Source organism: Dermacentor andersoni, chromosome 8 (assembly GCF_023375885.2).
Source record: "Dermacentor andersoni chromosome 8, qqDerAnde1_hic_scaffold, whole genome shotgun sequence".
In the NCBI taxonomy this organism is placed as follows: domain Eukaryota; kingdom Metazoa; phylum Arthropoda; class Arachnida; order Ixodida; family Ixodidae; genus Dermacentor; species Dermacentor andersoni.
The window spans coordinates 152,867,728-152,894,565 of record NC_092821.1 but is presented as its reverse complement, the minus strand read 5'-3'; the positions used below and the strand labels follow the sequence as shown (position 1 = coordinate 152,894,565).

The following is a 26,838-nucleotide window of genomic DNA, read 5'->3' as shown; positions in this document are numbered from 1 at the left end:
TTAATTTACATTCTTTAGTTGCATCTCGTAAGTTTCTTTTAAGAAAACCCAGTTTTCTCAACGCCTTGTTGGTTATACAGTTAATGTGAGCATGCCATTTTAGATCAGGGGAAAAAGTAACACCAAGGTATTTAAACGTGTGGACGCTTGCAAGCTTGTGCGCTTCATTAAAATATGTAAATTGTAATGGTTGTTTTTTATTCGAAAAAGTCATTGAAACGGTTTTCTTAAAATTAAGTGACATTTGCCATGTTCTGCTCCATTCGCAAAAACGGGTGAAGACTTCATTCAGCTCTAACTGATCATGATTACTACTTATAGTAGTATAGTATAGTAAGTATAGTAAGTATAGTAGTAGTACTTATAGTACTACTTATAGTAGTAATTACTACTTATAGTACTTATAGCTGTAAGCCTTTATTAACTTTACTTCAAATTTCCGCCGCTTAAAGTAAACACGTGAAGAACCGCCTAATGTTGACAAGCAGTTAAAGAAGCAAGTGGTGCTTGTAGAATCTAAACTCCAGTATTAGTTAAGTCCCCGTGTTACTGCCGAGCGTTTCTGTGAAGAAATGCAAAGATTCGATATTATACCATGACCTACTCGCCGTGAGCAAACCTGTTTTAGCGGATTAAAATCAACGTAACTGTTGTAGACGTCATATATAGCCAGCGTTTGTGACATACTTGTTGCACCGCGGCAGGTATATGGTATCATAACTAGATTCCTATATGCTAGGTTTTTTGTGATTGTCCATCCGCGCATAAAAAACCCGCAATGGGCTGGTCTGCGCTCCTTCGGCTGGCACTGTAGCGTTGCCATTGAGAGCTGCATTGTTGCCTAAGAAATTAGCTCTTTGAATAAATGTTCGCAAAGGAAGACGTCGCGAAAATACATTTGAGACGACCACCATAAGTATACAAGCAGAGAGAACTAGGGCGAACAAACAAATACACCGCAGAAAGCGCCCGGACAACGCCCGAACTGTAGCAGACGACAGGCGCGAGTCCTTGCCCTGACGTCACGCGAGCGGCGCTCGCAGCGCCTCTGTAGTTCGTTCTCGGGGCAACTTGAGAAAAAAGGGGCGTTTACTCCTCCAAGGCGGATGCACACGAGCCTCGACCAACGGGCGCGCACTCTCAACTGACGTCACGAGCCGGACGGCCGGTGACCGCGCCGATGGAGAAGACGGCCGCCCGCGCTTCGAACTGGGCCGAGTCGCGTCAGTCGTGTGCGTCTGCCCCTCGTCAGAGTGAATTCCCAAACTGTTTGGGGTGGCCTATCATGCCAGAAATATTAATGGGAGTTTACGACGCACCATTTTTGCTGCGTGCGTTTATTCTGAGCCATGATCCAGCGACAAAAGATTGCAGTGAGCATCGCTGACGCTACGCTACGCGAACTGGCGAGACTGCAGGCTTGCAAAAGAAGAACGAAACGCGTGAAAGGGAACGACAAAAACACATCACATTTTCAAAGATATGTTTGTAAAAACAAAAAAATAAAAAGGATATATCTTATGCTATTTAAAATCAAGAGTATATTTTTTTAAACATTAAATGAAGCATTTTTGTATCTTTCCTGCCTTGAACGTCTCCTCGCCCCAGGTTTGTAATGGTTTCGGTAAATGGATTGTTTCTTTAAGTACATGTTGAATAGCTACTGATTCATTTTAAGCTCGGAAAACGAGTAGTAAATGCGCCGCGTACATGTAAACCAGCGCAAAAGCCATGCAGAGCTGCTCTTTCATCTTTTGTCCCTTGCAGGGAGGAAGGAAAGAAACTTTATTTTGCAAAAAGAAAAGTAGGCTAGCGAGCGGCTCGCTGGGCTTGGTCCAGGAGAGCCCCTTGGCTCTCATTTCCCTCGTTTGCAAGCCATGCTTCCCACTGTCTATTTAACATGAGTGGACGTGCAGTTATGTATGGGCTAGTAATATGTGAAGGTCTTTCCGGGCACTCCCATGTGATATGTAGTAGTGTGGGTTTATTAGAACACCATGGACAGACATCCAGAAATCTATTTGGGAATAAACCCAACTAGATTTCTAGATACCGTGTTGATGCAGGTTGGGGAAGCTGTTTGTTTGAATGCGTCGCCAGTCCCTACTTTGCTGCCTGTTAAGGGCCTTGTGTGGATGAACGTAGACTCTGCGTTGCTCCCGCTGTTGTAGAAGAATGTCACGAGTGCTTGGAAGAAGACCCGCGCTCGGCTCGGCCGCAGCTCGGTTGTTGAATCATCGAGCTATACGGTCTGCCGCAACGTTGATCTCCAAGCCCTCGTGATCCGGACGCCAAATAATGTCGTGGTGTTCTGTCAAGGCTCGTCCCAGAATTCTGCGCACAATTTTGGGTACCGCCCCATTGAGAAACGGGCGACATGCCGTCTGCGAGTCGGACAGTATGACTGCCGACTTGTCCCTTGAAATTAAACTAAAAAGCACACGACGCGCAGCATTGTAGAAGGCACGGGGTTAATTTTCTCTCGCAATCCGGCATATGCTGTAGCATTCCGATCACGAGAGCCCTATCAAACCAGTGATCAAAATACAAACATTTTTATTTATACCGAGAATTAGGCGTTTTAGAAGCAAGGTTTGTTGAGCGGGACTATTTTGGTCGCGGAGGCAACCGGCGGTCGGCCTTCGCTCATCTGGGCGGCGCCGCCCCATTTTTCTAAATTTTTACCCGACAATAGTCTTCAAGTTCACTCGTATTTTTTTTTCTTTTTCTCTCTTTCTTTTATTCTATTCTTATCGTATTTGTTTCCTTATTCTCTTCAGCCTCCTTCGCCAAAGCGCCACGTTTCCCATCACGGCGTCTGCTCACTGTACTGAAGCAATGTCTGCAGGCAGACCAGAAATCATTTTTTGCTTCGAGGCTGCTCTCTTTGTTCATCGCCCCTTGGGCTTTTCGCAACTCTCCGGCGCTCTTGATGATTTAAGACAAAACGCAAAATGTCGGGCGGGCAGCAAGATACGAGCGTGAGGTCCACCGAAGAGAAGATTAAATACGCGCTCGATATCAAACGGCATCGGGCGTAGAGTTGGCACACCGGGACGTTATCCAGAGAAATCTGAAGGACCACAGTCATCCGTCTGCGCACTTTGTTTGTTTGTTTTTTTATTATTATTTTTCTTACGTCAGAGCGAGCTTCCACGAAGGCAGCAATTCGGTAGAAGCGGTCGTTCGATTACCGAAAAAATGCAGTGTTTCATGCGGGATTTTTCGAAGGAACGTTCATTGAATGTCGTAGCGACAATTCACAGATGCGTGGCCGCTGTACAACGCCTCTATTCTTTTCTATACAGAGCCAGATTCGCCAAGTACGCATCAGCGTGTATGTGCACTTATCATGCATCGCGTGTTTAAGTAAGGCGGCCCATTGTGCACAGAGATAACCGAGTGCATACCGTTGACACGCGGGTAGAGTAGCAGCCAGTAATTTTAGTCTTGATGCCATTTCATTAATCAATTAATTGTGATTCGCTATTTTTTTTAATTACTGCTGCGACTACCGTGCTGTCGACGAAGTAATTGTAGAAACTTGAAAGAAGCTTAAAGTTGGCATGCTTTTAGCCAGGTACATCTGGCCCGTTTATTTTTTCCGGTTGATAAAGAAAGCCCGCGAGAAATGAAACAAAAAGAAAATATGACGTGACTAACCGTCCGTCCGCATTCAAAAGCAGCGCCCTCAAACCAGCGCTGGCGCCTCATCTGGCGCGCCCCGCCCTGCGTGGCGGAAAGAGTGCGTATTCCTCTTACTCTCTCTCTCTCTCTTTCTCTCTGTGAGTGCGTGCGTGTGCGCGCGTTCAAAAATTACAAGGACCGCAGTGCCACGAAAATGTGAAGCCCGACGAAAGGTATGACAGAGAATCACAGAACACCATTAGTTACAACATTCGCAGCACCAAAGTACGGTGAGCACCAATACAACAAATTCATTAGAACATAAAGGATTCCACATTGCGCATATATAGGTACGACTGACCATAGTACACTGCTTTAGTGCATTACCGCAAAATGGAGGAGTAAATATTTCTGAGCTTCTTTCGATACTTCCATATCCGTTCCCAGACAAATTCATGACTTGATTTTCATTCGGCAGCACTGTCAGCCTGCCATTAGACTGTCAGTGGATTGCACGTTCCATCGTGAGTGCTATGGCTGCTGATTCAAACTGTTTTCCCTTGGTTTGTATATTGTTCTTGCGTAGCCGTTACTAACGTTGTGAACGATTTTTTGAGCGAAGCTGTATATGGCTAAACGATTCCTCCGTCCGTCCGTCCGAATGTCGCCATTATGCCGAAAGCTACTCCTGCGCTACCGCATGCGCATGCGCGAAAAAAAAAAAGAAATAAGTTGAATATTTTTTAAAAGTGATGGTAGCGCTAAAAGGCGATTTGTGTGGCTTCGTCGTCGTGTCCTCTTTTCACCGTGTGTTCGTCCCTTTTAGCGCTACCAGTACACAAGTTTTATTGAAGTTGAATATCTTAGGTCTGAATACAACCCGCATCAGATATTAAGCTGGTAGGAACAGATACTGCGCTTTGACCCGCGTCGACCATGTCTACGTTAACACCACCCTCTCTTTGTCGGCGTTCCAAGCGCTTGCGTATTTCCTTTCCTTTCCTTCCGCTCTCTCGTGGTGGCAGTCCCGTAACCGTGCTGCCCACCAGTACGGCGAGGAGGAAAGAAATGCGAACTGTCTATACGGCCCCGATCCCGCAAACTTGGAACGTTTCACCAGAGCAACGGCCAGGTTTCAGATGGAGTGTGTGGTGAACAAATATTGTGTGGCCTGTGTTGTGTGTGACCGCTTGTGGTTTCGAGTGACTTCACAACCATTACTGCACTGCGGGACGCCGAACAACGCATGATGGCCTTGGCTACGGCGAAGCAGTGTGCGCAATAGGAGTTCAGTGATGTGCGTTCTACGTGCCGGGATTCGTTAGTAAAAGATGTGCCGCGTTTTGCAACAATGCATGGGTATGTATACGCCCCGGTGCCTCATCATCTTCCGAGGCTTAACATCGCGGAGGAGCGACTAGTCGTGCCTGACCTTCCATGTATGTGTATACGGCGTTTGACGCACGGTAATGGACAGTTCGCCGTATGTTCGCCAAGAGGCCCACATACACAGCTTCGCTGGTCATCCACTTTCACGGAGTGGAATGGCTCGTTTTTTTCTTCTCTCGTTTAAATGACACAGGTAGGATGTACACAAACATAAGAAGAAACACCTCAGAGGCAAACCAGGAGCGAGCTTTATGCTCTCGAAGCATTCCAGTTTCTGAATGCATGGAAGGCCCGACTACGCTGTAATGAAAAAACGCAGGCGAGGTGATTTAACGGTAGACAAACAGGGCGGAGAGAAATGCTGCACGGTCCTGAGGTCACACGCGCCACATCGACAGCAGCGTTTACCAAATCACGGGGGAAGACGAAATTGCATGCCCTTCGTTTTCTAAACGCAAGTGACAAACACGACGAAGAAGGCGGCAACCCGGCAGTGAGCGCGGCCATTCGGTGCGCTTTCCTTCTTCGAAAGCGCGACCCCGCCAGACAAGGGGGCGGTCGAAGGAATCGAACATTCCATTTGCCTGCAGGCCATGAAAATAAACAGAGTAACACTGTTCTTTCTTCTTTTTCAGTGGGAAACCGAACTTACTCACACGGGGCCGACGAAGGCAACAAATCACCGCACGATTAAATCAAAGCCGACGAGTGCACGGACACACACAGTGCACAGCGCCCCCTATATATAAATAGAAGAGTACAGAGACGTGTCCTCCACTTTTGGCCTGCCGGTTCCTTCACAGCTCGTTAGCCGGCAAAGAGGGAAATGCTCACGAATTTACCCAATGCACGAGAGAAAAGCCTCTGTGAAGTGCGAGCTTTTGGAGATTCTTGGCAGCGCGAAAATATACAGGCAGGCTTAGCAGGCGGCTTGCGACTTGCTCGTATACGGGTGCCTTTCTCCGTAACGCACGGAATTCGTAATCGTCGGCTGTATATAGGGATGGGCGGATAACTCTGTGAAACGTTAAAAAATGCACCAGAATAACGTAACGACGCTATTCCCGTTCTCTTTTTTTTTCCCTCTTCGTGACCACTCTGAGCACTGCTCCGCCTACGTTATCACTGGGATCGGCCGGGTATGACCACTTGACAAGAAAAGAACGGAATCGAGGGAAAGGCATCCTTACATTATACCAGCCCTTGCTTGCTAACGTATACTTGAACGGCTTGTGTACATGTAATAATTATGATCAATGTCGAAATGCGGTACTTCTTTTCGGTGTTCATACGATCTCCGTTACGAGCGATAATAGGAGCTTCACGTCCCATATGGCAAACAACGTACACGGCCTGAGAGAGACCCCGTGCACTGGAGTGCTGAAAATTGATTTTCACCCAGCTGGGGTTCCAGGCTGGCTACCTCCCAACGGTCGGTTCACGAGGGCTTCTACATTCCGCCACCATCGTAAAGCGCCCAGCCGTGGCCTGGAATTCGACGGCCAGAGCTCGCGATCGGCAGCAGGGTACAAGCGCAGACATTCTGGCGGGCGCAGTGTCACAGCTGTGCGCGAGGGCGTACGTCTGTGTGGTCCTTCGCTGGACAACAACCGAAGAATAAAAACAAAAACTTTACCGTTCGCTTTCGGACCAGTAAAAAGCCTAAAGTTCTACAATATTTTCATACGTTTCAACGGCTTCAGTGCCTGTTCATCTTCCATCGAAGAATGGCATTCGCAGGTCACAGCAAAGGGCATCGCAACGAGGACGTTTGATCGCAAATCCCAACAGGGTACTCCAAGAAAAGAAAAAGAAAAATGAAACTCCGGAAAGGAATGTAACAGCGAGGGAGGCGCCGCTGCGAAGGCCGGAGACGCGACCTGAATACAGGAAAGCATGCGGAAAGCCGTTGTGCGCCAGGGCGAAGAAAAAAAAAAAGAATTCTCTATTGCTCCTTTGCTGGAACGGAATGGATGTCGGAGCAGCGATAAGAACGTTCCAATCTCCTCAATTCTTTCCTTCTACCTCTTGAAGCTCTGAGAAAGCATCGATGAAAGCAAAGGAGCAGGGAGATCGCCGTCGGGCGCATATAGGGCCTCCATCTCGCTTTCTTATCCGCGCGTCCGATAAGGACCTTACATCCTTTTCCTGTACTCCGACGCCATTTCCAACCCCAAGCACAAGCTACGAAGAGCTCTTACCGTGAAGGGAGCAACCCGCGCCCTACACCGCTCGATTCCTTTGTACCTGCAGCCATTAGAAAACGTCACACACTTGCCCATCGGCCTCGGCGAACCTTCCTTTCGGACAGCAGAGTGTGCGCCATTCGTCGCCACCTTACCAAAACCATACACGATTCTAAAGGCTATCTGGTAGGTGTCGGCCAATCACAAAAGCGAGCACGTCAATTCACAGTCACCTTCGGCACGGCGCCCATTCCACACCCGCGTTCTCTGCTATTCTAAACAGTAAGTGAAAGAGCAGAATACGCGCCGCACGCGCTTTCTTCCCGCATAATAGGGTGACTGTGTATTTCGATATGTTTTGTCATTAAAACTGATTTGAATTGAAAGTTCCTTTCTGCAGCGCACGAAACACAATCGTAGGCGGTTGGCTCATTTAGCCTGCGCAAGCCCCCTGCACGTACCAGCAACAGACCTCGCATGCGGCGCAGTAACAGCGCTGCGTGGTTCTGCGCGTATTCATAAACACACGGGCCCGCATGCACGCCGCACAGCGAGGCGACCGACTCCGGGTGGCAGCCACTTGAACACTTCTCCTGCCGTGGCGCGTCACAGAAGTCGCGAAATGCAGCAGCGTCACCTTCGGATCGATTCTGAGCGGCAGAAATCGAAGCAGACGCCACAGCCTTTCGGTGCAAGCAGACGACAGCAAAGTGGGCGCGAAGATGTAGCCCGGGGACACTGAACGGCTTCCTTCGAGCGTCGACTCTACGCGAAAAGGTCGCACGCTGCTCGGCTGGCAGTTATGCGCTTTCATCGATCGTTTGCTTTTCACTGGCGCAAACAGCCGACGAATGACGACAAGGACGCGAGGACAATCACACAGCCCAGGGCATTCGACGGCCGGCCTGGAAAGGTGGTCATCGCACTTTAATGATCGTTTCCCGATGACAGCCTTGACCACGCGCAATTGCATTGCTTATACGAGTAATCTTTATTCGTTCTTTGCGCGCTTCTTTGTTCAATGAGTGTCCTTGTAAGCGCACGACGCGCGAATAGCAAGAAAATGGCGGTGACATCAGTGGCGGAGCGCAAACGCACTGAACGGAATGTTTGTAGATGCGACGGCCGTTAAAACCTGGCACAGGGCCAATGGTCACATGACCAAGTTCAGAACGTTCCGCACTGAGTCGTTTTGATTGTGTTTCTGGATTCCCGGAGCAGACAAGGCCGAGAAGCAGAATCTCGAAACCGAGCCAGACAGCATGCGACATGGGCGCATCGACCGTGGAGAGGACAAAAGGAAGCCCTCATGAGCTGGCCCGTTGCCAAAGGTCGTGGTCATGCACATTTTGCAGCTAACTATGGGTAATGGTTGCCCCTCTCTTCGTGTATTATGGCAGTGATCGACCCAGAGCTATAAAAGAGAAGTGTGCAAGCTATCACGACGCCCTAAAGCTGCGCAAGGCGAACCACCCCTGAAAGAACAGCGCCCGCGAAGATTATGCGATGGTTGAAAAGACGTGATCGTTTTCGTTCGAGCCGTTTCTTCACAAGTATCATTCAGCGCACTCACGAGCAAGGACGGAAGCAGGACAAGCTCGACAGCACCTTGCAATGTCCCTACTTACTAACACGTTCTTTCGCAGCCGCTTTTCAGATTGGTTCTCGCGAACGGGCTGGCAAGTACAGAAGTGGCCACAAGTAAAGCAAACAACGACGCGCCAGATTTGTTCCTAAACGGGCGTCTATAGTTGAACATGCAGTGAGGTGATTGAAGGTGCTCTTCTCCTGACAACACGAAACAGCCGGCTGTCCACAAAGGAATGCCGCGTTTTACGGGGCGAGATAGACACGATTCCCGTCGAATAAACAGTTCACTCGAAAGCGCCCCATCGCGTGGAGAAAGCAGAGAGGCGAACCAGATGGCGGAGCCGGCGTCACCACTCGTGACGGCACCGCTGTCCTTACTCGCAACCTGCTCTTCTTGTAGCGGCACGAGGTCCACAGGAATAGCAGGGGTGACACTTGGAAATAAACGATAAGCCGACTTTGTGTCCAAGGACGCGATCCCAGTCAGATAGCAGATCCTGCCCGATAGCCTGCTCATAAATTGGCTTCGACTGCAGTATACGGGTGTCACAGGCATAGATAATTACGCTTGACTCCCGAGTAGCAGCATTTCCAATCATTAAACTACTACTTCTTCTCCAGAGCCCTTTCCGAGAAGCAAACGAAACGAACAAAAACCAGTTTTCAGTAATAATTCGGCCTTGGTTACTCGTTGTGAAACAAACAGAACTACACAGCCGCGGTGGCTACGGCGTTCTGACGGAAGGCACGAGGTCGCGGCATTCGATTCCCCGACGCAGAGGTCGCGTTTCGATGGGCGTGGGGAAAAAGAAAACCGCTCGTCCACTAGCGTTGAGATGCACGCTGAAGAGCGCCACGCGGCCTACAACAGTGAGCAGCCCTCCACGATGCGCCATTTCTCATAGTGAGTGCCCCTGAACAATTCCTGGTTAAGGGTGGTTTAATTCCTGCATTATAGAGGCAGTGAAGAGAGACATCGAGTTGTAATAGATGGGAAAGCTATTATTTTCAAACTCCATTCGCGCTCACTACTCCATTCGCAGTGGATATTACTGCCAAAGAAATGATGTTTAAGACTCCCGTTTCTAACTTTGTGCCACAACTGGCACGCCAAAGCAGCCAGGGCGTCGTAACACATTTCGATGAATTCTCCCATGTTCTGGTCTTTTTCGCCCAGGAAAAAAGAAAGGAAGAAAGAGAGAAAGAAGGAAAGAAGAGCACGAAAAAAATCCCCGCCCCTTCAGCGAAGATGGTCAAACAGCAAAGCTGTGTTATTACACCGAGTGCTACACCATACAAGTCAAATTTCGCAGCAGTCTATATTGCAAATCTTTTGTTTCACCATTCTTTCACGTCATTTTCGCTTTTTTGTGTGCTTCGCGTGGTGAGTAAGCTTCAGGAGTTATTTTTTTTTATGCGGTTATCCAATTTCTTTCTTTCTTTCCTTTTCTTTTATTGGTTCTTTTTTTTTGCACGTGAGGTTTCTGTGTTTTGCCGTGCTTCTTTTTGTTTTTTTTATGCGGGTGCAACTTGATCCCCCCCTTTTTGCGGATCAGTAATAAGAACAAGATTTGGCGTGAAATGAAAACCATCAGCCTCCCGGCGCTGCCGTTTAAACTCGGCCTCTCTGGCGCGCAGCTCGAGGTCGGCCCTACGACGACGGGCCCGTTCACGAGCCAACTCTCGCTGACGCTCGCGGTAGGCAGCTTCTTCTTCAGGAGCACGCACTGCTCGTGGTCTTTCCATGGTCGTAGATGGAATGGAATGTGCGAAACCACTAATCCACAGCTCCGTGTGTTGGGCGCAAGGCCCACCACTGGAGATGTGGGCGCTGCGATCGTTCTGACGATTGGTTGGAATAGTTTGACGATTGGCGTCTTTGTGTTTCTTAATGAGGTTACACACACGTTCAGCTGCGACAGAGAGAACGACGTCGGTGACGGTATGCCCGCAGTCCGCCGTCGCTTGCGTTCGATGTCTCGAGTTCGCTCGGTGGAGTGGTTAGCAGCATGCCGCCCGGCATTGCCGCTTGCGATTCTTCAAAATTAAATATATGTATATATAAACTTGAGGCGAAGCGCAAGAAAACGCGAGGACAAGAGAAGGAAACGAAGACACAGCGCTTCTCTTCTCCTCGTGCTTTTGTTGTTGTTGTTGTTTTGCGCTTCGCCTCAAGTTATGCAGTACAACTAGTCCACCAGTCTGTTCTCTTAAATCTGTATGCCACGTAAGATAATGAATGCCTCGTACCCCTTTAAAGAATGGCTCATATATACCCCCGCAAACGCAGGCCTCCCCATTACGAGGACACAAGTGAAATTCTACGCTGGAATGACGAGCGGCAACGGAGCCAGCTGTGGAAGAAGACGACGACGCTCGGGTCATTGCTGATGATGATAGTTTTATAGAAGTCCGACAACGACGGCACAGGGTCCGCATAAACAGCTTCGCTGTAAAACGAACTCGCTTCCGAAAGCAACGCGACTGTTGTTTTGTTCACCAACACTTAACTATAGCGACCCGCCGTGGTTGCTCAGTGGCTATGGTGTTGGACTGCTGAGCACGAGGTCGCGGGATCCAATCCCGACCATGGCGGCCACATTTCGATGGAGACGAAATGCGAAAACGCCCGTGTACTTAGATTTAGGTGCACGTTAAAGAACCCCAGGTGGTCAAAGTTTCCGGAGCCCTCCACTACGGCGTGCCTCATAATCAGAAAGTGGTTTTGGCACGTAAAGCTCCATAATTTAACTCAACTATAGCGAAGAGCAAACTTCATTGCGTTACAGGAATCTATAGTGCGGGAATTTGAATCTTTCCCGTTTTGTCTCTCTTGGGGCTTACAAAACTTTCGTTCGCGCAGACTGACTTCTTCTGAGATTCCAGCAGCGGATTAATTCGCCAACATAACCTAATACTTCGTTTTCGTGTGCTTATTTGCACCCGTTGCCTTCGTAACCAGCAGAGATAAGCATAGGATTCATTGATTGCAAGGAGCATGACACTGACGCCGTTACGAAAGTGCGCTGGGCTGGCTTTTGTGCGACCACATTATACGTTACGTAAGAGAAGGGACTCGCACGGAGAGAAAGTCTGATGCGCTCTCTCTCTCTCTCTCTCTATATATATATATATATATATTCCGAGAAGGGCTTGACGCACCTCACTCGGTTAGCTTTGTCAGAAATGTGTTCTGAAAATATCAGGTGCGTCGAATAATCCGCGACGAAGGCTACGAGATATCCCCTCAAATTAAAGAAATGTCGGAAGAACGGTCCGCCCGCGGGAAAGCGAAAACGACCACAAAAAATGTGGCCTTGTCTGTTTCGTTCAGACCCACCAAGACAAACAGGTGGTGCTTACGCAATCCTTATGAAACAACGCGATTAGTTACGCGGCAATTATCCACTTTGCAAAAAAGAAAAAATCTGCTGCTGTTAAAGGCTAGCAATATTATCGCCCGTTTGTCAAAAGAAAATGGATTATACACGAGAGCGCACGAAATGCGAGGATAGGGCGTTTAGTTTTTGTTATAACTTCTATGGTTGCGTGCGATTTTTTTTTTTTTTTTTCTTGTTTGCAAGACCCCATGTGGCAAAAGTTGCTCTGCACAGTAGATGCATCATTCAATATAAACTTGAGCAAGAAGAAAGAAAACTCGGTGCCCTTCCACTCTGTGAAGAAGGATGACCAGCGAAAGCTGTGCACCGGTTTCGGCGAAGCAAGGCGGCGCAGCGTCCGCTGTGCGTCTGGCCGACCTTCTTTCCAGGCGCAGTGTGCCGACAGCCACCCGGAAGGCAAGTGGGAAAGCCCTCCGCCGCCGTCCGGGCGGAAGCGACGTCGCACAGCCACGCGCGAGCAGCGTCGTTTGCCCGCCGCCATCCAGCAAACACTCGGATTGCCAGTCGCTCGCCGCGCATCGTGAAGACTGCGGCACGGTACGTTACGTTTGGAGCGCCTAGGCAAGAGCGTCTGCGCCTTCTTTTGCCAGAGCTTTCGGTCGAAGACACGACTGCCGGTCGCGTTGTGCCCTCTCGCAGCTTCGTTCGTTTCTTTTCGGAAAGCGGAGAGGATTGACGGAAAACGTTACAAAGAGCACGCGCGACACAGTCTGGCATCGCCCGAAGGTTGGCAGTTTGCGGGATGTTTCGAAACGAAAAGGGTGATAATAACAACTTTGGTCTTAACTACACCGAATAGCTACATGAACGAACACCGCGCCAACTTTACGCAAGCTGTTAACATTTCAATCATCCCTTCAGCCATATATATCTCACTAAGCATATAACTGAACTGAGCAGTGAACTGTGTTACACACTTCTCCAATCTTCTTCATCTGCGTAGGTCATTGTTACGCCTCTGTTGCTTGTTTGACACCTATTTACAACAATAGGGGGGGAGGGAGGAGGGGGAGAATACGAGAAGACAGAAGAGATACGAAAGTAAATGTAGACTAACATTCGGTCTTTACCATTTTCTTTTATATTCTGCGTTCGATCTTACGACAGTATGTAAAGCGTACTTCCCGTACCCGTTGAAATCAATATTCGCCGGTGGACGGCTGCGTTGACACGGCCACGAAACGAAAATAAGGCACCGCTGCTCGTTGCGCAAAGTAGTACGCTCTCCTCGACTAGAGCACGCGGATCTCGTGATTTATTTATCACCGAAGGCAGACAGCGGGACATTAACAAAATAAATAAAGAAGATACTGCGTCCACACGACCCTTGCGCCAAGATGTGCACGCGCTCCTTTTTTCCCAGATTGCCGCCAGTGCACGCACGCGTACGAATAAATCGCCAGAGCAGCCACGCTTGCGACACCGCGGATACGATGCGAAACCTTTGCATTTTGCTACGAACGCATAGCGTCCGGAAGTTTCTCAACGAATGATACAATCGCAACCTTTTTCGTGTCCTTACGGGCTATAAAACTTTGGAATTGCTGTTTCCATTAAGTATGAAAGCGCCAGAGGCTGCTTATATGTACGTCAGCGAATGGCTAGAAACAGCCAGCACATCCAACTAAGAGCGGTTTCTGCATATGGATGTCGCTCAATGCAAGATGGAGCAACCTGAAAACAAAAAAGTTCGCAAGCTGATTTACTGGTCATTCGAAAGACGATCTAACGCGGAGAATCTTCGCTATGTAACCCGCGGAAGCCTCCTTGTTTTTTTTTTTTTTTTTTTTTTTTTCACAAACGCGTTTGCAGCAACGGGCTCACTCCCCTAGTCAGTCAGATGCACGCCACTGCCTGTCACTCGAATCCCAGTGTGCTTTGCAAGACTTTTATACAGACAAAACCTTTTTTTTTAAATCCAAACTCTGGGCGCACAAATTGCTTGCTAGTCGAGGATTCTACCTCTCAGCAAGTCCGTCTGCCTAGATTTTTTTAGCTCCGCCGACGCGGAGTAACAGCATGGCCTTTTCTTTGCTATGCCTGACCTCGAGCAGTCATTAAAATGTCTAGCTGCCACCACGCACTGCAGCTTATTCGTGATCAGCGCCGAGGTGAACGAACGCAAATGAAGCCAGTGGAATTGACGCTCAAGGCAGAAAGGAGACTGCTCGCGCGCACCGCCGATTGTTTGCTCCAACCGATACACTGCACAAAACAGTCCCGAGACTTCTTACGCGTACTATCGTCCCAGCTATCCCGTCACCGCCTGTGCACTGAGGGCGAAAGTGCAACTGTACCAACGCCCTCGCCCTGCACTAGACGGCAACGACCAAGAATGCGCGAAAAGAAGAGCGGTGGGAAGCACGACAATCCCGCATGCGTTCTCGTCGTCGTGTGCACGTTTCCACTGTCAGCGATAACATAGCCCAACACACAGGACGCTGCAGGGGTGAAATAAACGCGATACGCTGCCTTTCTTTTCGCACTCTTGGTCGCTGCCGTCTTTAGCACGCCTTCACGTTCATTGTAGCACTCGACGCCGTACTAAAGGAAGCGCTAAGCAGCTTTCAGCCCGAGGCTTCACAATCGATCAAAAGCCGGGCGCCGAAGGCGGCAATGGTTCATTAGCGAATCTTATTATGAATCGCTAGCAAAAACAAAGTAATGGTGAAGTGCCCGCTGTTCCAAATATAGCTAATGCGTGCTTGAATCCAAAGAGAGAAAGGTGTTGTTGAACAGACTGAATTTATAATTTCACACAATATACCCATTCGAGAAAACAGAATAAAGCGCTATATATATATATATATATATGTGTGTGTGTGTGTGTGTGTGTGTGTGTGTGTGTGTGTGTGTGTGTGTGTGTGTGTGTGTGTGTGTGTGTGTGTGTGTGTGTGTGTGTGTGTGTGTGTGTGTGTGTGTGTGTGTGTGTGTGTGTGTGTGTGTGTGTGTGTGTGTGTGTGTGTGTGTGTGTGTGTGTGTGTGTGTGTGTGTGTGTGTGTGTGTGTGTGTGTGTGTGTGTGTGTGTGTGTGTGTGTGTGTGTGTGTGTGTGTGTGTGTGTGTGTGTGTGTGTGTGTGTGTGTGTGTGTGTGTGTGTGTGTGTGTGTGTGTGTGTGTGTGTGTGTGTGTGTGTGTGTGTGTGTGTGTGTGTGTGTGTGTGTGTGTGTGTGTGTGTGTGTGTGTGTGTGTGTGTGTGTGTGTGTGTGTGTGTGTGTGTGTGTGTGTGTGTGTGTGTGTGTGTGTGTGTGTGTGTGTGTGTGTGTGTGTGTGTGTGTGTGTGTGTGTGTGTGTGTGTGTGTGTGTGTGTGTGTGTGTGTGTGTGTGTGTGTGTGTGTGTGTGTGTGTGTGTGTGTGTGTGTGTGTGTGTGTGTGTGTGTGTGTGTGTGTGTGTGTGTGTGTGTGTGTGTGTGTGTGTGTGTGTGTGTGTGTGTGTGTGTGTGTGTGTGTGTGTGTGTGTGTGTGTGTGTGTGTGTGTGTGTGTGTGTGTGTGTGTGTGTGTGTGTGTGTGTGTGTGTGTGTGTGTGTGTGTGTGTGTGTGTGTGTGTGTGTGTGTGTGTGTGTGTGTGTGTGTGTGTGTGTGTGTGTGTGTGTGTGTGTGTGATAGAAATGGCCAACGGCATTCTTCAGTCATGAAAGGAGCCATCCCGGAGAGTTCTCGATCAAGTGTTCGGGTCCGACTTATAACGCTGTCGTAAAGGATAAAGAGAAAACTCCCACACCACTAAACGTGTAGCACTTTACACTGTGCCTCCCCCCCTCCCCCCCTCCCCCCCCCCCCCCCCCATCAAGAACACTCGCAGTAAAGACAAGCGTAGCCAGAAGAAAAATTTCGCACTGCCAGTAAAGAAAAATCTCAGCGGACAGCAACAGCAGCAGCGAAGAACTGGGCCTCGCCGAGGCAGTTATTGATGAACTAATGCAGCGTGCAATATCCGGCGCGCGCGATGTTTGGACAACGACGAAAGCAACAAAATAGCATGTAGGCTAATCGATGACGGACAGGGCATATCGATTGCATGTCGATTGCACGACACGTGAGCACCGCTCCGCCGTTCCGGCTTGCCGCCATACAAGCTGCGTCAGAAGAAGGAGCGCGTCTCGATGAACAAGTGGACTCGCGGACTACGTGGAGTGTGCGCACTCGAACGCGCACTTCCAATCGGAACACTGGCGAGAGTACGAAAAGAAGTAAACGCGCATTTACATTTATTTCCTTTCCTTTGTTCATTCGGGAGAATCTATTCGATGCGTGACACGTGCCGTATCTTATGCGAGGCATTCTTTGTCCTCAAATCCCGACGGCACATCCAGCTGAGGCGCACCGTTCCGGCGTTTCTTCTACTTTCAACAGGATAATGAGTTTCGATTGACATATGATAAATAGGACAAGCGCTGGGGCACTGTAATTTGAAACTGAAAGGCTGCCACAATCTGCCCCAGAAAACGACTCACCGCGGATGCTATACGTCGATGCGCCGCGAACGCACGTCAATAGTCACAACAAAGATGCCTCCCTCTCGCGTCTCCCAGAGTACGCGTAGAACATAGCAGAACTCTTGGCCTTCCGAGTGAAAGATACACGAATAAATTCGGGGAGATATGTGCAATATTTAGGGCCTGCACGCGATGCACAGCGGAAAGCTGCTATGCCGCTGGCTGCAGTGATGCCACGCTTGGTGAAAGAAATTTGCACGAATGTGGCGATTTATTTGCCACGTTTATTTGCCGATGCGAATTGTTGACGCATTCCATGGGCATATATAGCTTCACTGAAATCATTGAAACTGTTGAAAAAACGCACTCTTCATCGCGTGACGGTGGGTTCTTTGGCCCTCTCAACCAAGGTTCATCGGTGCACCTTGGCGTATACCAGAACGGGCGCCGCGTGAGAAATGGCTACATTTAGCACTTGTACTGCGTCGACGTCGCCATGCATAATACGCACGGAAGATGAAATGGCAATGAGTAGCCTGACGAATCACTACGCGGCTAATTGGTGCAGCATTAGCGACATCGAGCGCACTAAAATGGATGCAGTAAACAAAGAAGAAAAATAAACGCTTTTCTTTTTTGCAAAGTTTTACACACTACACTTAACTGTTTTCGCCGAATACGAGAACGACGTTCAACGCAAAGCGCAAGCCATCGCAGATCCGAAATGAGCAACACGATGTTTCAGAAGGTATACGAAAACGTGCCCCAGTAAGTGAAGCCCTGAAAGAAATTCTCATCTGGTTAAACTCCACACCAGTAGATCTGCAGCGCTTAGGAGGTGGACACCACGCGCGTCCCAGAGAGGTCGGCGCGCCTGCCGACGAACGCGGCCCGCAACACGTCGAGTGCGTTGCAGTGCATGCACGATGCGTTCCAGCCATGGTACGCATCCGCGTACGTAGACACGCCGTCGTACGATCGCCTGCGGCAGACTCGGTTTCGCGGGAGCGAGCGCCCTTGGTAACGACGACGAGAGCCCAACCATCGACTGCGAGAAAGAAGAAAAAAACGCAGGTGAACGCAAAAGAATGGGAGTAACAGCCCGGAGGAGCCAGTTAACACGACAGCAAAACAGATAGTTTTCGCATAGCCCTACGAACCTAAACGAAGAAGGAACAGAAAAAAGGCATATCGCCCGGAGACAGTTCGAGGTGCCTTCTTGGAGAACTTGCGGTGATAGAATACACCGAGAAAAGAAGACAGGGCATTGCTTTCCCTCGAGTGTGCGCGCTCTTTTCCCCCAGTCTCCTAATTTTGCGCCACAATTTCTTCCCGAGAAAAATGAAGCAACACGAAAGGAAACAAGAGAGTGAGAGTACGGCTTTCCAGTGCGGAAGCACGGTGTGTATTCAAAGACCGCAGCTCCGCTCGCTGTGTCTAGCGCGACCACACCAAACGCCGAACACCGGCACTGACGCGCGCGAACCTGCAGACTCCCGGCAGAGCATTCCGGTTGGGTGGGAAAGCAGTCCGCACAGCGTTACCTCGCGCCGTTCCTCGCTTCTTCCCCTTCGCTGCCGGCCGAGAACGCGGACAGGCGCAGACTAGACTGCGCGCCTTCTGATACCGTGAGTCTAGTATATACTATAGGCAGGCTGCTCGCAACTGAAGGGCGATGGGTGCGGAGAGACGAAGCAGCCAGCACGGTTCGCAACGAGAACGCAGCCATCTCCTCGCTTGATTATCGGTGGCGCCTTGCATTCGCCGAAAGAAAAAGATAAAAAAAAAATAGCAGCAGCCAGAGGGAGTCTTCGAAGCGTGTGAAACTCATCTACTTTGGCAAACATTCGCCGCTCAGCGCTGTACAGTTGTGCTCGTTATCTTTTTTATCTGACAAGCGCAGCAGACCCGGATAGGCTCCACAGCGTGGGTTTCTCCTTTCCTTCCAGAGAGCGGACGACGAGGACATAGAAGAAAAAATATAATGATAATAAAAGAGCAGTAAAATAAATGAAAGCTGGATCGGCCATTCTCGTCTCTGGTCTCGCGATCCTTACTTAGCGAGGAAGAAGAAAAAAAACGGAAACAAAGACGGCACGGATAGTCCATACGAGAGGGAAGTCTACAGACGGATGGAAGGCTCCACCAGAGGGCACTCGCGCGGGAAGAAGAACACAAGGAAGGAAAAGCGAGATTTCCGGAAGCTAGAAATCCTAGATGTGCATCCATCTTGAGAGACGTCGGCCGACTCCAGCGCATACCCTTTCGCTCTCTGCTTCCCTTTCGCCATCGGCTTCGCTCGTGTTTCAACCCTCTCCCGCCCTCTTCTCTTCCCCGTCGGCAAGCAGAGTCGCCTTTCGCGCCACGCGTCCGGCGAGGCGGAGATGCGCGGACGCGACACGTTCGGAGACACGGCCAACGTTAGGCACCGACTCCGACGGGGCACGTGGTCGGGTATTCCTCAAGGCTTCCGGGAGCCGTCCTGACCCTGCGTTCGCAGTCTAAACTCCCGCAAGATGAGGTCAAACGACTCGACTTCACCAAGCCGGTCAACTTCGTGGAGCCGCCTTGATGGAAAGATTGCTGCTCCACTAATGGTGATATTCAATGAGTGGAACTTTCGATGCCGAAGCACTTTCAAGTGTAGTAAACAGCCGACAATGCGGCCACTTGTTAATTGAGAATTCCAAAATTGGGTGCGACGTTTCCTGCAATTTTTTTTTACTTCTTCTTCGCTTACGCTTGGGCACGCACGATAATCAAAACGTGTCTTCACCTCGTGGCGACCACACGATGGACTACGAACACCAAAGAGGCGCCTTACCGAGAACGAGGCGTATGCAGTATTCGCTAATTAGCAGCTGTAAAAAACAAGGGTAGAGGAAGCGTCGAAGAGACGTTTTATGCTGTCGGCGGGTCACATGGCTTCAAATTTTGGGAAGCACTGGGATAGCGTGGTTGGTCTGGAAAGAGTAAAGAATCATTCGCGTACACTCGATGCCACAGTTGACTTTACAAAGGTATGGGATAAGGTAGTCATCATCGACCCTAATGACTAAAATGATGAAATTCTCACCGTCAGAAAAAAACAGAAATGCAAACGTGCTGTCCGGGCATTCATACGCCATCGCCGCGATTGGAATGGATGCGGCGAAGCAAGCAAGGTATTAGAACGGGGGCCAATGTTGAACAAATCTCCTAACGCAGAACATCAAAGACAATGTCTCCCTGCGCGTGCTCACAGTATACCAGAGAAGTTAAGGAAAAAGAAAGAACCGCTGACATCAGAGATTCTTCCGGCTCTACCCTGCATCGTGGATGCGCGCCTACGGTGCTATTCTGCGGAGTTCGGTGTCGTGGGTTCGGCTCGTGCTCGAATTCGAAGGTGGGCTAGCTTAATAAAAAAACTGGCGTATACCAAGGCCTTTCTTTTTACTTCTTCTCTCTTCCTCTCTCTTTCCATTCCCCTAGCACTTCTACCCCATACAGGGTGTTGCTAACCAGAAATACTTTGGGTTAACCTCTTTGCCTTTCTATGCATCCTCTCACCCTAAGCAGAAAGCGGAAATCAAACGCGACCAATTAGATTAACAGCGCGAAGCTCGGCTGAATAATTCAAACATATATCGGAGTCCAACACACGTAAGAGGGTAACGCTATCAGAATACGTGCGACACATTAGGCGTACATAATATATAGATCGCTGTCGCTCATAGCAACATTGTATGTTCTCCCCACAAAGCGAACGGAAGCAACAAAATGAGACGGATCACAGAAACGCATACCACAATATGTCAGCCATATAACAAGCACTCGAAGCGCTCATTATCTTTTTCTTTACTTTTTGGCGTTCTGGGGTACGCTCGTCTGCAAAGACGAACAAGTTGCAGCATCCATTTCAACTTTCTTAAATATTTGTTATCCTATTTGACGTATAGTCATGCCTCCCGCGGCGAAGACAATGCAGATGCCTATCCCTAATTTTCTTTTTCTTGTTTCCCACCGCAATGGCTGGTTTTATTTATTCTCGTACGTCTTCCTCGCGGCAAATCTTTTTCTGGATCCGCCCAGCACTTTATTCCTCCTTTCCTTCAGAGTCCCCGGATCGCTCGACTAAAGCTCCTCGGGGAGACGTTTTGAAAAACCGCCGGCTCATCAGTATATGGCCGAAACGCGGCGCAGGGTGCAGACTCAGTGGCGGGGAGCGGATGGAATGAAAACGAAATCTAAGGACACGTAAACGAAACCATGGAGGAAGAAGAAAGCAAGTAAAAAATACAGAAAGAAAGAGACGCGCATACTTCTGAGATCTGCAAGCTGCAGCATGAGCTGCGCGGGAATATCAAATGCAACGAATGGCGTACGCTTCTGGCCTCAGACTTCCGTGATGCGATTCCCGCCCCCCCCCCCCTCCCACCTCCACCCTCACCCTCTGCACTGAAATAAATCCTGCGCAGTAATTACACACCATGTTCAGCAGCGGAGGGCGAGTGATACAGACGTGATCGCGAGAGGAGCGAAGCAATACTACCGGAGTGGCAAAAGCGCGCAGCGGGAGGCCATTCGGGGAGACATGACGCATGCGAGTTCTGTGTGCAGTGCTGCAAGGGCTCGGAGGCTTTGCGCGGTGCGCGATACTGCACCGACGACGACGACGGGAGGGGAAAAAAAGGGGGGGAGGGAGAAGGAAAAAGAATCACGCGAGCGACAGCACCTGCACGTTTCGAAACCATTATCGTTCCTCGAACAACAGGCCAATGCGAGCGCAGCAAACGCTCTCGGACGGGCGACATGAGTAGCACGGTGGTTCTGCGGGATTTCTCCAATATGCATGCGGCTGATTAAAAATTGCCACCGCCTTCCGTTTCTCCACCGCCGACGCTGCTCGGGCGGAGAGATGTGCAGCTACGAGGGCGGAAGATGTGAAAGGCAAGCGTTATTCGCATGCGGCTTTCGACAAAAAGGTGCATCGCTCGGGACCGTGCGGCTGTCGTCGGACAAGCACGCGCGCGCCCAATCGTTCGCGGAGGCTAGCGTGAACTAACTCTGTATAAGCATTACAGTAAAACAAAAAAAATTTACAGCGATGCATATACCGTATTTACTCGTGCAAGAGACACAGTCCCACTTTCGAGCTCAAGAATGTTAAGAAGTTACTAACATTTTACCAGCCAGAACGCATGCAACCGAACAACGACCATCTCTGGGAGTGTGCCAATGGGGGCAGTAAGTTTCGGCGACGCAGGGAGTGACATCGAGAGCGGAACCGAATTCGCCCACTAGCGAGCCATTACCTAAGCGCGAGTAAGATTTACGATACGACTCGGTGGATCACGATTGGCTTTGGAATCACTGGTTATTTATAGACGACCTTATAGGTTACCTTACGTCGCATAACATGTTTCGCTGTCCCCACACGCAATCTTTCCACATTTATACTTGTACGCGTATACATACGCGATAGCAGCTTATCAAGAAAGCCATCATGGGCGCCTGGAGGTTTGAGTCTACACCGAGAGACCGAGGGTGGCAAGTACCTGCAAGCGTCGCTGACATAATGAACAGGAAGCACTGTTACGATCGGCCAGCAGAGGTACCGACCTACAAAATTCTCCCAGCCCGCCGCAGCTGCGGGGGTGGCGATCTGGACGAGCAGCGACCTCCGAACTCTCCCAGCCCGCTGCGGCGACTCGCTTTGTAAGGACCATAAAGTGCCGCGTCAACAGCCCATCGGCGCTGCCATGTCTAGACGCGGTCGGCGGACCAAGTATTGATAGTGGAGTCGCCGTCACCTTCACGGTTTGATTGGAGCGGGGGAACTCCTGGAAGGAGATGTTTTGCGGTGCGGTCTCACGGGCACCAGAAGAGGTCACAATCAATGCACAGACGCGGCGTCCACTGATTACAGGGTCAACTCTGGGATCAAGAGGCGCCTACTCGGGTCAAGAACTCTGTCTGCGACAACCCTCTCATCTCGGTGTGTTCAGTGATACCTATGCGGAAGTGAGTGTGCAAACACTCCCCCCAAAGGCGGGTCGGCTACAATGACTTTAGACGCTCCCATTGGTCCAAGGTTGAACGGCCGTTTTCCCTCACCTAGGGATCTAGGGAGGACAGAGTGTATTTAAGCAGCCGTTGTCGGCTGTTCAGTGTGCATTCTCTTTCAGTCATGTTAGACTGATGAACTGTAACATTCTCATGTAGACATTGTAAATAAATCCCATATTCTTTGTTCTCAGTGAGAACAAGTCCCTCCGTTCAACAACGTCCTCAGCGCGGATGAGTTGGACGACGGCATGGGCCAGCTACCATCTATTTCACGCCCGACCCCAACCCTTACAGCACGTACTAGGCTCGCGCAAGCGGTTGCTGCTATACAGTCCAAGAACCATGCAGGCGTCTACAGCATGACGAAATAGTCTATACGCAGAAGCTTATAAAAACAAAAGGTTAAAGTCCGCAGGCTGACACTGTCAAGAGATAGTGCATGTATTTTACTAATGCCCAAAGAACCTCTGTTTAATAAAATATACAGCCTATGGTCTAAAGCGCATAGACCATACAGAGAAATAGCTACTGATGTAGCTGGTCTATAGACCGTATATTTACTGGTTTAGCTGCAGACACCATGATCACGAAGCGCCTTACATGTATACTGAGCGCCCTATATCCAGCGAATTGCATGCATCCAGTGAACATAGGTTGACATAACTTCGGACAGAAGTCAGATATAATGCCGCGTTTATTTTTCCTTGTCAAAAGGAAGGAACAGCCGCGAAATAGCTGCTAAATACAGCAGCTTGACGGAGCGGCTGCCCTCAAAGGCTTGACAGCATTATACACTTCAATATTTATTACAAGTAAGCAAGAAGTTTATCGATGTGCCAATAGAATGCTACAAGCATCATGTCTCGCATTTAATCCTCACGGCAGGTCGTTTTCATATAACGGCTTCCGAAATAAGCTAGTATATCAACAGTATCTGGCTACAAATCTCTCAACTCTTCCATATTTGAAGTAGTAGCTTAGCGCGAATAAAACCACGGACACAAGAAAGACGGACAAGGACAAGCGAGGACAAGGACAAGGACTACTTCAAATATGGACGACCAACTAGCCCAACAGTCAACTCTTCTAGAATTCATTTTTCAGCTCTTCAACATACGGAGAACACAGCTGTGGCCATTTATACCTACACATACCATTTTTATATTCCATCAGCTTTGCAACGTGCGGCGACCACAATTACGTGTTCATTTATATCGACACGGAAACTCGCGTCCGTTCCCCACGAACCTCATGCCAAGAACCTCCACAGCGCTCGCCTTATTACCCCTCCCCCGCGTTGGGATGCAGCTGGTCTGCATGGTCGACCTACCTGCATTTCCTTTTTCTCTTCTCTCTCCACTGATTTATATAGCTTGCGGAAATTAATTTTGTAAGGCGACGTTTACAAAAGATCACCCTGACAGCGTAAACCGCTCGTTGACTTTCCACAGGATCTGGAGATTTTTGCGAAGGTCGGTCGCTTGGAAATCTGAGCGCCTGGAAAGCGGACAGAAAAGACTCGATAACTCTCGTCTATGAAATGCCTGTGGGCTTTACATGGGCTTACATCCACTAACAATCGCTTCCATGGACTAATAAGGTCCCATCTATATAGGCGGCCATACAAGACAAAAAGAAGTTCACAGTAAGGCGGAGGCCTGATGTGATCACCAACAGTGAGGCCAACGTTCCGACAAATCCCCGTATCGAAACGTTGGCTCCAGCAACATTAATTTCTCGACAATACGGTTGGTCGTCTCTAGTAGGGTATGCAGTCTGCAAAATGCCTACAAACAGGGAAAGAGCTTGGGACAAGGTTATCACGAGCAGGATTCGGCGTGTCCTCGCTCAAATGCGTATCGCAGAAAATGGCGATGCTGACGATCCGGCGTACGAAGCAATCTTGCGATCCCCGAGGTACGGAAGAGCGACGACGAGGACGGAGGCGCCCACGCCCGCTTCCGCGGCCTCCGCCGCGTGGGCTCTGCGCAGCCAAGCGCTTTCGCAGGCACGCGGAAGTGTCGCGTCTTCTCCTCGCTTCGTAGTTATTATATTCTTCAATTGTACTGAACGATCCGAAGTCGCAGAAGCTCTACCGCACACATCTAGTACGTAAAACGATCAAACTTATCAAGTGCAATGGTTGGGAAACAAGTTTTGAAATATGGACCGCACAGCGCACATAATACCGACACAGCGCTCGCGTTTTGTCTCTCTTCTTTGTCCGTGTTTTTAGTGCGCGCCGTAAATAATAATAATAATAATAATAATAATAATAATAATAATAATAATAATAATAATAATAACGGTGCAGATGTATCGACTCGCCCAGCTGGCTACCGTACTACCGACCAAGCATCATGCACAGTATCGTAGCGTCACGACACAAAACAAAATTTGTCGACGTCGTTCTAGAAAAAAGAATAAGTGTGTGATAGTGTTACCCATTAAAAAAGAATGATTCTTCAATAAGCCAGAGTGCTGCGCGCTCATCTTAAGCACCGCTGTCTTGTGGAAACCCCAGCGACCTCAGAAACGGAGCGAGCCGCGAACGTCATGGCGACGTCATCGAAACTCAGGTGCCCCGCCTGTCTGCCTGCAGACCACCAGGCTAGACGCTCCTGTAGCTCGAGGAAGCCATTGTAGCACAAAGACAGACAGACACGGATATCGGAATAACGCTACACTCACAAATGATAGCGCGCCTGCACACACCACCACGATCATGTACACAAACAGCAAGTAACCGACCGCAGAACTGCTGCACAGATTTACTGAGACACAGTTCGTCATTGTTTAGACAGGATAACAGTCATTAGGACGACCTAGAGGACACGTCAATGAGCCACCGGTAACGAATTTAAATTGAGAAACGCCGCCAACGAGAGCATTCCGATACCGCTGTCGTGTCGACGAGAACGTCAAAAAGAGCTGCAGCCTTTTCATTTCATTTTTATACTATGGCCTTCATATAAAGCTGCGGTATCTGGCATACGGACACAGGTGTGCGACGTCGACGGACCACGAGCGTAAAGGACGGCGCTTCGTATTTTTCTCCTTTATTCCTTTCTTTGGACTTATTGAGCACATGACCGTATTGCATAAATGAAAAAATCTTTATCATCAGGAAAGACTGGCATGTGACCAAAGTGGAAAGCGGGGTTCTTTTCCTCCCTGAGCAGCGCAGCACGTGGAACGGCCATTTTCACCGGGTCTACACTTAGGATTTTTACAACCTTCGGTGCTTATCTTGTTCTGAATAAGAACAGTGATGTTGGCGAGTTGGTTGGTGTAAAATTGCTGCAGCGCGAAGCATTGAAGTGCGCAAAGAAAGATAAAAATAAAGCAAGGACGAAGGAAGGAGGATTGCAAGAGGACAAAACTCGAGCGCTGTGTTCACCAAAAGCGATAGCCATTAATCTTGCGTGCACTTCCTTTACTGCGCTCGCTGCTTCCCTGTCGGGAACGCTGCGTGACGCCTATACGCGCGAACGGTACAGGTCGCGAACCTTCAGTTCGTGACCCTGAAGGCGGCGCGACCAGAGCGTTAGCAAAAGCAATAAGGTAGCAACAATACTTGGGCGAGTTGGTTCACCTTGACAGGGTTCATAAAACGCGCTAAAGACTAAAACGAAAGGAACGCATAAAATAGATGATCGCTTGAAATACATGCTAGTTGGAAGTTCAGCGCTCGTCCTGTCGTATGTGTTCCTTTCGTGTTCGTCTTTAGCGCGTTTTACGAACACTAACAGGTAGACGATCATTGTCAAAGGCCCAGATAGCACCAAAGAACGCAAATATTTCTTTGAGTGTACGTGCAGATGAAGCTTTAGCAATATATGTATCGAGTCACGCAGTCCATTGAAACTATGCGGTAATCATGTTCTTTCTGCTTAGCTCAACCCGGCCCTTACGTACCTCCTACAGCTTGCACGTAAGGAAATGAAAACAGATAGCCGGAATATAGATAGCCGGGCGTACACAGAGTGCTACGGGCAACGAAGGGGCACTTGTTACGCTGTCATCTACGCACAGACACGCATTATCCACCACCGCGCACCGGAAACGGAAAGTCGGAAATGAAGCAAGGCGACCTGCCACAAAACGCGGCGGGCCGTCTGTCATACGTGTCATCGCGTCGATGTACGCCGCCGTCCTCCTC

At 49.3% G+C, this 26,838-nt stretch overlaps 1 protein-coding gene across 1 annotated transcript in view; it reads right to left on the bottom strand.

Moving 5' to 3' along the window:
* The window catches only part of LOC126525985 (RNA binding protein fox-1 homolog 2-like), a 323,725-nt gene that overhangs the window by 295,287 nt on the left and 1,600 nt on the right, over positions 1 to 26,838 (bottom strand). The window lies entirely within an intron of this gene.